Raw genomic sequence first — 12,102 nt, 5'->3', positions numbered from 1 at the left:
GTCACAAATTAATTCAGCCTGAAAAAGATTTTCTCTGCTTTGCTATGACATGCTGTATTAAACAGCTTCTCGTAATGCTCAGTTTGGCTCACAGTGTACTTATTGATCACTCTCTAAATCACCCACATCTTCTTTATTCTCAGACTTGGCCTTTTAATTATCAAATTTTAACTGATGTAAATTGTGCATTGCACTCTGCCTTGTGATAACCTGTACTGCAAACAATCCACTGGCTTTGTCTGCAGTTGAGGAGTATCTCTTATGTATTTACAAGATGTAATTTGTTCTATCTTTGCTGGCTCTGGGCCAAAGAAATTCTTGCAGCCAATAATCTTTGAACTCCCGTTTTCTTTTTGTTTAATATCATATTCCCTGTCATGTCAAGTTTAATTTTAGCCTGTTTTATTAACGTTCCATTCAACTTTTCACCATTTGGATCAAACTGTATAAGAAAACTGTATAACCAGATGTATTCCTAGGAAAGTTCACAGCATCATGCAAAATGGTTTCAAAGAGTCCCGTCATTGTAAACCAACAGTCTGTGTCCATTAGAAGTCCTATCCTCCAGCCAGTAAAAATTTTCAGATGTAACCATGACAAAATGTTGATTAAACCAGTACTGACTGCTTCTATTGGAAGCTTGGGCTGGTTTCATTCCTAATTGATACATTTCAGCATGCATTACATTATGCAAAATACACAATGCAACCATAAGGTACTTGCTTGTAAGTATGAAACATCGCTCAGACAAAATGGGAAACACTGCCCTTTAAAGTCACAGGCCAAACTTTACCTGTCCACAGACAAGTAACCCTGCAAAAGTTGCTTGTCCACAAGAACAAATTTCCAACTCGGACAATATGGATAATGAATTTCTGCACCCTTGATGTGGGAGTAAAGTGTCCCCAACTGTACACTAGAATTCACCTCGCATTTATTTACTTAACAACAATTCATCAACATGGCAAAAGGGTTAATATCTACATATATAACTATATAGGTTGGCACAAACAATTGCCAAAGGAGCAAACCCTGAAGTTTATACATCTTAGCTGGAGATGTGTTCTTCTGAAATTATGTACCTGGTGATGTAAAAGCTATGCAATTGTTATACTTTGCCAATTTTGGTCCGAAATTTATTCTCTCACAAGAACATATTTTTGAGCCTTTAGAATGACATCGCTTATCAGAATGTACTACTTTTGCCATGCTATCAATGCATCATCCGGTTAAGATTACATGCCTGATCCACTTAATTCAAAACTCAATTTCTGGCAAGGCACATAATTTTCAAAAATATCTTAAAAAGAATAAAATGGTTGTTTTTTATTAATAAAAAAAATGTAACTGTTTTAACGCACATTTGGTTGAATAAGAGCATAAAATACAACCTGAACATTTTGTGATTTCAATCACTTTAAAATGCATGCTAAAATTATAATAAGGCCTGACACCCAAGATTTCTGGATTTCGCTTTACATAAAATCCAATAATTCCATGCAGGATGTAAAATCAGATGAGCTCCGGGCCCTGTTTCATCAAAGCTAACTGTGGTGTTAACTATTTACCAGAGTATTGCTGTCCGGTTCATTAGAATTTTATGTACATCTACAAATGTTTTGCGTATAGAAAAAGTGTTTTACACCTTTGTTCTAAATTGACCACATCTTCTGCAAACAGTCTATATCACCTTTACTAGCAACAGGGATGAATTTTCCAGAATGTTAGAATAAATAAAAATGGAATGTTTTCTGCATAATTCAAGTGTGCTGAATCTAAAAATGAACTCATCTTCATGATATCTTTTCAGATAAATTTACAGAAAGCATTCATACACATGCACCATCCACCATTTTTAATATAGGTCTTGATCACTTTTTGCAAAATCTTGACCTATGTTATTTCAAGCTGACATTTGCACATTTCATATATACGGTTATATAGAAATGTTGGGTGAATATTCAGCCATAAGAATAAATAGACTTTTCCTATCTTCCATGTACATGTACTTCGGAAGCTTTCTGTGTCTTTTTATCATGTGCCCCGCCCCCAACATCTTTGTATGAAATAATATTATAAGTCTTGAGTCATACACATTGAAATTATATGTTGCTGTAAAAAAACATTGTTTTATGCATAATTTGTATATGCAGAATTCAAACTTCAAATCATCTTTATGATATTGTTTCAAATAAATTCACAGCATGCATTGAAACTCATGCACCATCCACCAGTTTAATATTGGTCTTTGGTCACTTTTTTAAAAAAATCTTGACCTCTTAGTTATTTGAAGCTGAAATTTGCATATTTCTTACATATGGTAATATAGAAATGTTTTGTGAACATTCAGCTTTAATAATAAATTTACTTTTTCATTGTCTTAGCTTTTTTGCCTTGTTTAAGCAGTCTCACCCAATCATTATTTCCATAAAATACCATAATGACGAGTCAAACATAAGTTGAAATTATATCTTACTCTTAAATTAGTGTATAATCACTATAGAATTCTTGTACATGTATATGTTCATCTGAAATGATAATTTAGTACACAACAGCTGCCACTTTAGAATTAAATTATGATAAGATAGTTTTGGTAAATTTTCATATCTGTAAAATTTATGCCAAAAAATAAACAAACAGAAAATAATTTTCATTGAATACTTCCACAATTTAACAAAGGCTGTCAGTCACATGGATGACATTCTTTAAAAATGCCTCATTCACTTTTTCATATTGAACAGGTTTTTCACTATTATTACAGTAAATCTGCATTTCTATGGTGCAAATTGTGTATGCAATGTAACATTAAATTCTGGATGTCAATTTTGTAAATACTTAATTCTAATAGATCTTGAACAATATTATACAGTTCATGCAGTAGTATTACATTGTGTAATCAGAGAGTGTGACAGAAGGAACTGGCACTGTGTTCTTATAAAATATTTATGATTATTGTATTTTTTTTAAAACAAAGTGATATGGTACAGATCTAGTTCTACAATGTAAGACATAGCACGTTTTTGTTTTAGTGTCATCACCCTCCAGAACAAAAATATCAGGTGATGTGTCTTACGTTGTATGACTAGGTACAGCCCAATAGTTTGTTCTTTATAATGTCAGTATTCAGAATAGATTGGTAATCACAATAAATGTTATGAATTGGTTTACTTTTCTTCAAAATAACTTAAATTTTACCTCCTTTTGTGTAAACTAAACACGAAAATTTTAAATCAAATAAGTCTACCACTGCTACTAGATTTTACCCATCACTGGTAAATACAACCACAGGAGTCTGACGTTTTATCAATAAAGTACGGCGAAATCTCTGACAATATGAAATCACCATATCAGTAATATAAATGAACACTTTATATTACCGATAAGGTGATTTCCTGTTGTCAGAGATTTCGCCGTACTCTGTTGATAAAACGTCAGAGTTCTGTGATACAACCAAGTCTAACCTCGAAAATACATTACACCCTCCCAAAAAATTGTGCCCAACGTTTTTAATACATATAATAAATGAAAATACGTGCGTGTAACCTGAATCCTTAGTATAAACGTCCGCTTTGTCATAAAATTAGTTTCTGTGTTTTTTCAAAGTGACGTTATGCCGTGTTGTTGCCATTATTTACATTTTTTATGGTCCCACGTGCTGGGAAGAGTTACTGTTCTTGCTAGATTGGGTGACCTAGTAAAAGACGTAATTCGAGAGTATCTCGCAAGTATCCTCACATATTGTAGCATTTCTTTTGTAAAATGATCTCCAAAGTATTTGAAAAGTTGTCGTAGGTCAGTATATATATTCGGTTATTTAGCATCTATAGGTTTGACTTATCCATGTCCCACAATATGTCCTAGAAAAGTTACACTAGCAGCAGCACGGCAGAACTCAACTTTTAGATAAATTAATTGTTAAACATGCATCTGTGAGTCTGTCAAAGAATTTCCGAATTGTTGCTAAATGTTCTTTCCAGTTGTCGTTGTAGATGATGACATCATCGATATAAGCATCACAATTGTCTACCCCAGAGGAAAACATATTCATGAGGCGTTGAAATTTACGTTGGCGACCTTTTCATCTCAAACGGCATTACTTTATATTGGTAAAGTCCATCTGGAGTTACGAATGCCAATATTTCCTTTGCTCTTTCCGTTAACGGAATCTGCCAAAACCCTTCAGAAGGTCAAATTTGGTAACATACTTGGCATTCCCGATCTTATCAATAACCTCGAAAATACATTACATACCCCCCAAAAACTGTGCCTAACGTTTTTAATACATTTAATATAATAAATGAAAATACGTGTGTGAAACCTGAATCCTTAGTATAAATGTCCGCTTTGTCATAAAGTTAGTTTCTGTGTTTTTTTAAAGTGACATTATTTATATTCTTATGGACCCACGTGCTGGGAAGAGATACTGTTCTTGCTAGATTGGGTGACATAGTAAAAGACTTAATTCGAGAGTTTTACGCAAGTATCCTCACATATTGTAGCATTTCTTTTATAAAATGATCTCCAAAGTATTTAAAAAGTAGTCGTAGGTCAGCATATATATTCGGTGATTCAGTTTTGCTGCATTTTGAACAATTATAGTAAATTTCCATCGAACACGTGGCAACTTCCTCTTATTAATATTCCCTTATTTAAAAAAAATTAAATGTAAGAGTTTGAAAATATGAACGTAAAAGTTCAGTTTTGTACTTTAGCAAGTAAGTATAGAGTACAAAATCATATAAGTAACAAATTACCAACCTCGAGCTTCTGGAGTGTCTTCCACCGTGTTCGATTCGTTGCAATAATTGAATAAAGACAGAAAGGACAAAGGAGACACAAAGTATGAATTTGAAAAAAAGGCAGGGGGGAAAAGAGCAGCACTATTTATAAATTAACTTGCAATTCCAGGGTTTAGAAAATCGTGAATAATGAAAGTTCACATTTTTTTAAAAAAATTAAGGACCAGTATGCATTTGTGGAAGTTTCCTCACACTGAACTTTTAGTTAATGGACAGGGTACTGTAATTAACGCATAAATGTATAAATTTGTATATAATTTACGTTGTTTCCATTCATCATAAAGTGATACGTGTTTAGACTCGAATAAACAGTAACACAGAAAGAGTGAAAACAACAGGCTTTTTAAAATTTAACAAATAATTTATTTTCCTGGAAAATTCTGTAAAAATAACAAAAAGAGAAGAACTTACGGTTTCAAGAATCAAATCCAAAAATAATCAAAGAATAGTCCACGAATTAAATTACAAAAGTCCTAGTAATAAATATTCTAATAATTTCAAGTTCAAATCCTGATGGAAAATCCAAATTGGATGACGATGACGTATGATGTAGTCAGTATTGTGCTTATCTACAGCTCCTTGTAGAAATACAAATAATGGCACTCCGGTGTTGGAAATCCAAAATAAATTTGTAAACAATGTCTTTCCAAAATTTCTGTGTGAGCCCTCCTCAAAATATTTCCAGAGAAAAAAGAATGAATATTTTTGAAATCCAACTGATCTGAAGAAAATTAGAACTAAAAATCTGGCTACAACAAAATAACTTGACATCAGTGTAAAAAGCCCCAAACTGAGAAATCTCTCACAAAGCATCTCTATTAAAACTAACAAATGCGCGTAATGGAAAAACCGGAATTGCGAAATCGAAACGGGGGTGGGTGGGTCACGTGATCGTGTTTATGTCACGTACACCAAAAATGACCCTGATGACGACCAATCATTTTACTCCAAGAAATAAAAAATTAAAAAATCTGTTTACATCTTAAATGATTAAGTCCCATCACGACCTTAGAAACAACCAATCATTATAAAATAAAATAGAACTTATTTATGAAAGTAGCTACAAGTTCTGAAACAAGGTCAGAATTTAGATCAACACCTAGTATTTATAAACTAACAGTCAAGGTCAAACAATTTTCTGATAAAGTATCATCTCTAGCGAATAAATTTACATTATAATAGCACATAATAGAATAAAAAATGTAAAACTGACAAACAATTAAATTAAAATAAATATGAATTAAATCAGTCATACGTAACACCTTCCCCCATAAAAAGGAAAGATTTATATGATAAAGCTTTCTTTTTACCATGGATTAATAAATGAGTTTTAAGAAAAACATAAGTACTCTTATGAATTACAAACAGTGTATATGAAATAATACATTTCTATACACGGGAAATTCAAAGATAGCCTCGACCTTAGCATCTATAGGTTTAACTTGTCCATGTCCCACAATATGTCCTAGAAAAGTTACACTAGCACGCCAGAACTCACTTTTAGATAAATTAATTGTCAAACATGCATCTGTGAGTCTGTCAAAGAATTTCCGAATTGTTGCTAAACGTTCTTTCCAGGTGGCGTTGTAGATGATGACATCATCGATATAAGCATCACAATTTTCTACCCCAGAGGTAATCATATTCATGAGGTGCTGAAATGTACTTGGCGACCCTTTCATCTCAAACGGCATTACTTTATATTGGTAAAGTCCATCTGGAGTTACGAATGCCGATATTTCCTTTGCTCTTTCCGTTAGTGGAATCTGCCAAAATCCCTTCAGAAGGTCAAATTTGGTAACATACTTGGCATTCCCTATCTTATCAATACAGTCATCGATTCTTGGTAATGGGAATAAATCAGTTTTTGTCACACTATTCACCTTCCTATAATCAGTACACATCCAGAAAGTTTTATCTTGGTTTTGGAACAAGTATGCATGGTGAACTCCGGTCACTTTTACTGGGCTCTATAAAATCATTCTCCAGCAAATAATGAATTTCCTTTTTCAAGTATTCCGGTTTGAGAGGGTTCGTCCTGTATGGGTGTTGTTTGACAGGTTTGGAATTTAAAATTTCAACGTCATGGAAAATTTTGTTTGTCCTTGTAGGAACATCTGGAAATAAGTGATCATATTCAAATAATAACTAAGTTCATTTCTTTCTTGCTATTGCAAATGTGAAAGTTTCTGGTCCAGATCTTTCATAATTTCTGAATTCTGAAGATTTGTCACTCCAATGTCAGTAGAATCTGATGATATTCCTTCATTTAAATCTTCACCGAGTTTGACAGGTACAACTAAATTAACTGCATGTTTAACTTCACAATCTCTTTCAATATACTCTTTTAGCATGTTAAAGTGACAGAGTTGATTTTGTTTACGCCTCCCAGAAGTATTTATGGTGTAATTTAAATCATTTATTTTCCTGTCAACTGTGTAGGGGCCATAATACTTAGCCTGAAGAGGCTTTTGTGGTACTGGCAAGAGAGCCAGGACTCTATCACCAGTAGGAAAACTCCTTTCCTTCTATCACCAGGAGGACAACTCCTTTCCTTTGAGTTTTCATCATATCTTAACTTCATTTTGGATTGAGTAGAGTGCAGATTTGCTCTTGCGACCTCACAAGCCTTCGACAACTTGTATTTAAAATTAGAAACTTAATTAAGAAGATTAATTTCAGAATTTTCATTAGACAGAAGTATTTCCTTCAGTAACTTAAATGGTCCACGACAGTGTGTCCAAAAACCAGTTCAAAGGGACTAAAACCTAAAAATTCTTGAACTGATTCCCTACCAGCAAACAATAGTAAATGAATGCCTTCATCCCAATCTTTACCCGTATCAAAACAATATGATCGAATCATAATTTCCAAAGTCTGATGGAATCTTTCTAATGCCTCTTGGCACTCAGGGTGATAGGCAGAAGATTTGAATAGTTGAGTGCCTAATTCGTACATAACTTGCTGGAAAATTCCAGACATGAAATTTAAGAGTAGTTAAGTGGGGCACTATACGTACAATGGAAATTAGCATTACGGAGACCCCTGGGTGAATATACGTACAATGGAAATTTAACATGGCGAAAAATCGTGGGTTAATATACGTACAAGGGGAATTAACATGGGAAAAAATTGTGGGCCGATATACGTACAAGGGAATTTAACATGGGAATAGAGTTTGGGGGTTGTTTAGGGACAAAGGGGAATTGAATATGGGATTTTTTTTTTAAAATTTTTTTTTAAAAAAGGGGTAGGCAATGGAAAGGCTATCTCTTTTCGAGAAATATGGCTGGCCCCTGAAAAGGGCCTTTGGGTTTTCTTCTTCTTCTGCTTCTAGTTTCTTCTTTTTCTCCACCAAGTTCTTATTTTATCTCCAACACTCTTTCTCTTCTTTTCTTTCTTTTTTTCTCCTGCTCTTCTTTCTTCTTCTCTTCCTCCTCTTCTTTCTTCCTCTTTTCATTTTTTTCTTCTTTTTCAATTTTTTCATTCCATGCTCTCATCCTTATCCTTTCCTCTTCATCCTCCTTCTCCTCCTTTATTTCTTTCGACAGATCACTGATGATTACCTTCATTTTTCGTAAATTGTTTATCTCCATCTTCACTCGATGGGGACTATAAGAATAGTGATCCTCGTTTAGGTTAACCAACATTTGCTCTATCATTCCTAAATTGTCGAGGACGTTTTGCAATTTTTCCATTTTGTCCATTTGGTTAGAAGCCATCTTCTTTTTTTATTCTTTGCAGAATGGTTTGAACGACGAATACTGTGGGTTCTTATACGAAAAGCGCGGACGTGAAGGAAAACATCCCCCTACTTTTTCATTTCGTATAATAAAACCCTAACTATACTCTCCACATACGCTAAGAAACAATAAACAAAATCCATAATCTACTATCCACACAATCGTACGTGAGCGGTTACAAAACCCAAACTATACTCTCCACATACGCTTAGAAACAATAAACAAAATCCATAATCTACTATCCACACAATCTTACGTGAGCGGTTACAAAACCCAAACTATACTCTCCACATACACTAAGAAACAATAAACAAAATCCATAATCTACTATCCACACAATCGTACGTGAGCAGTTACAAACACAAACACACAAACACATACCCTCGCACTATGAAAAAAGAGTTAGTGTTTATAATCACACTACTCTACCTACACAAACACACACACACACACACACATTGGCAAATCGATAGTTATTTCTTTTCTAGGGTATTGGGTAGCCCTTAAAAGGGCTGTTTTTTTTTTTCACTCCAGATGCACCTATCTAATGGTTGCACCTTCCTGGCCTGGCGCCACACACGCATCTTCTTCCCCAGTCTCCTTTCACCTTTCTTCTGGGGAGCGCAGAGGGAGGATGATTCGCTTCAACACCCCAATCCTCTGTCTCGGGAATATTGTACGACATCCTCTCTTCTAGTTTCTTTTCCTCCTCTTCCCTCTGTCTTCTCTCCTCCTCTTCGTTCTTCATTCTTTCCTCTTCTACTATAGCCTCCGCGGCCAGTTCATTTAACAGGCGCCTGACATATTCCAGATGTATCTGGAGTTCAAGAAGTTTGCTTATTCTGCTATTCATTCTTGTGTTGAACAATCAACAAGGGTAGCTAGACTGCCCAGCGAGTTTCAATTTATAGTGAAAGCGCGGACGTGATGGAAAACATCCCCCTAAAAACATAACATTGATCTTACCTAGATCATAACCAAAAAACAACTACGCGCGGACCTAAAAGAAACACTCACTCACTTTTTTATACTACCCATCACTATTTTTAAATTTTTTATAAATCACTTCAATAGACTATCCACATACTCAAATCAATCCAATCTAACCCCAAATTTACACCTCAAACACCAAAAAATAAGACATCATGTTAATCTACTATCCATACCAACTTACTTAAGCACTTACAAACACAAACACACAAACACATACCCTCACATTTTTAAAAAAGAGTTAGTGTTTATTTTCACACTACTCTACCTACACACATTGGCAAATCGATCGTTATTTCTTTTCTAGAGTATTGGGTAGCCCTGAAAAGGGCTGTTTTTTTGTTTGCTATGGCATTCTTTTTTTAGTTTCTAAGAATGCGATGTCCTCTGAGGATAGACTTTCTGGCGATAGGTCTACTTCTTCGAAAAGAGAAGAAGAACTCTTTGGTGTCGATCCGACAATCGACAAAGCCTCTGTCAGCTTCAGGTTGCTGCTGCTGTTGTTGTTGTTGTTGCTGCTGTTGCTGCTGTCTCTAAAGTCTGTACTTCTCCGTCCATTCTTCTTTCTCCCTGTTCATTTCTTCTCTGAAGAGCTCTTCTATCAGGTCTTCAGTGATTTTTAACATTCTCACATTCTCTATTTCTTCTGGCTTCGGTATCAGACTGTGTCTGACCCTATGCAAATTCACGTAGGCTTCGTTGAGTTTAGCTAGTCTGGAACACATCTTCTTAGGAGGATGAGTCGACAATGGATGGTTAGACTGGAAACAACCCCGGTTCTTAAAGTCAAAGCGCGGACGTGAAGGAAAACATCCCCCACACGGTTTTCGAGCCGCAACGTTCAGTGAGTGTCATGCGAGGGATAGTAAGAAATGAAGGAGCATCAATCCAACATTCTTATAGCTAAACAAACCACAAAGGCATATTTTTTCAAAACACAGCATTTTTTATTCAAAAATCACTTAACACTAAACAACAACTCTAACATTTTTAACAATAATCCAACATGATAACATCAAACAATTTTTTTCAAAACACAACATTTTTTATTCAAAAATCACTTAACACTAAACAACAACTCTAACATTTTTAACAATAATCCAACATCATAACATCAAACAATTTTTTTTTCAAAACACAACATTTTTTCCACAGTCTCCTCACATTCCATCTTTAAAGTTTCTCCACTAGGTAAAGAGGGATAACAGTCTTCCATGGTTTCTAGTAATCTAGGATGACTTCTCTCAAACTGTTGATTTCTATGGTATTATCGAATTCTGCATACAGGATGACGTTCACCGTTTCATCATGGTCTCGGTCTTTAAACTGAATTTCCACACGAATCTGGCCGGATTTTATAGGGTGGAAATGTCCCTCGTCGCTGCCTTGGTCTGGAGTGAAATCGAAAGCCCACAAAGCGTAGCCTCCTGCATAATCCTCGTACGTAATACCGTGACTGGTATTGGTTCCTAACTGTCTGGTGGCTTCGTACAGGGACAAGTACGATCTCAAGTAATTCTTCTTGGTAAAGTCAGGTTCGAAAGGTCGGGTACACAAGGTCTTGCCATCGCGACTGACTTCGATTTTGGACACGCCAAAGTGTTGAAAGTAGAAAGGATTTTTTTCGGCAGCTCCGTTGAAGGCTGTATTCTCGACGATACCAACGATCAAACGTTTGGGTAACTGTCCTTGGAACAGATGATCTTCGATCATGGATCGCTGTCCCTTGGGAATGGTGAAGGTTTTCACTTCCACGCGTCGTATGGGATACTTGGCAGTCGTTCTGCTCAACGTCTGACTGATGTCGTTTCCCACTTTAGGTAACACTTCCACACGGCGTACGTAGAGTCTGGCTTCTAGGATTTTGGTTTTGTAACCGTCACTATCAGCCATCAAATGGAAAGCGGCACTGCTACGATTCAGTCTCAGGCGGACATCCACCCCGTTCAGCAAATACTTTTCTTGCAACCACATGTCCAAATGCAAACGATCCATCAGTTCTAAACTTGTGTCGGCTCCCGTGATTCTCTTTCTTCGTTCTAGAAATCCATCATTGTTGTCTTTCTTTTCATCAGTTTCCAATATTTCAAACTTGGTAGGTTCGTCAGCTTCCCATACCACACAGGCATTGAGATGAGTGTTCTTGGCATCTATTCCGTACGTCAAGAGATTTTCCAGGTAGGCACGATAAGGGTAAGTATCCATGCTGCTACTGACCAGTTTGTTATTCAAGTACAAGTCCACTCCACTGAACAAGGAATGCATGAAATTGTTGACGGGAGCTACTGCTTCATCGTCTATAGCACCTCCAGTCTTATCTAGAATTTTGACTTTCAGGTACAAGTAACTGCTATTCAGATCGATGTAATCTTCGGGCTGTCCTTTGATTTCAAACTCGATGGGAGCGGAATCGGTCAGTGAGGAGGCGGGGTGAAATTCCACCCACTGGGATTCTTGCATCGTCATCATCGTGGGGGGCATGGCAAACAGATCCAGTTCCGTCTTGGAACAAGCGCAAGATTCTCGGTGCATCATTTTTTTGTCTCTTTTCTCAATAATCGAAAACGTCT

At 35.8% G+C, this 12,102-nt stretch overlaps 1 protein-coding gene across 1 annotated transcript in view; it reads right to left on the bottom strand.

Annotated features, from left to right (window-relative positions):
* The window catches only part of LOC149799649 (serine/threonine-protein kinase TBK1-like), a 110,653-nt gene extending 105,862 nt beyond the window's left edge, over nt 1-4,791 (bottom strand). Inside the window, exon 1 of the mRNA XM_089958993.1 lies at nt 4,759-4,791. The gene's annotated coding sequence lies outside the window, so the exon portion shown is untranslated. The remainder of the gene's footprint in view (nt 1-4,758) is intronic.
* Nucleotides 4,792-12,102: the final 7,311 nt, after the last annotated feature.

Source organism: Sinohyriopsis cumingii, chromosome 5 (assembly GCF_028554795.1).
Source record: "Sinohyriopsis cumingii isolate HCF-2022 chromosome 5, ASM2855479v2, whole genome shotgun sequence".
NCBI classification, from domain to species: domain Eukaryota; kingdom Metazoa; phylum Mollusca; class Bivalvia; order Unionida; family Unionidae; genus Sinohyriopsis; species Sinohyriopsis cumingii.
Note: the sequence above shows the minus strand (reverse complement) of the source record. Positions and strands in the feature narration are given on the sequence as shown.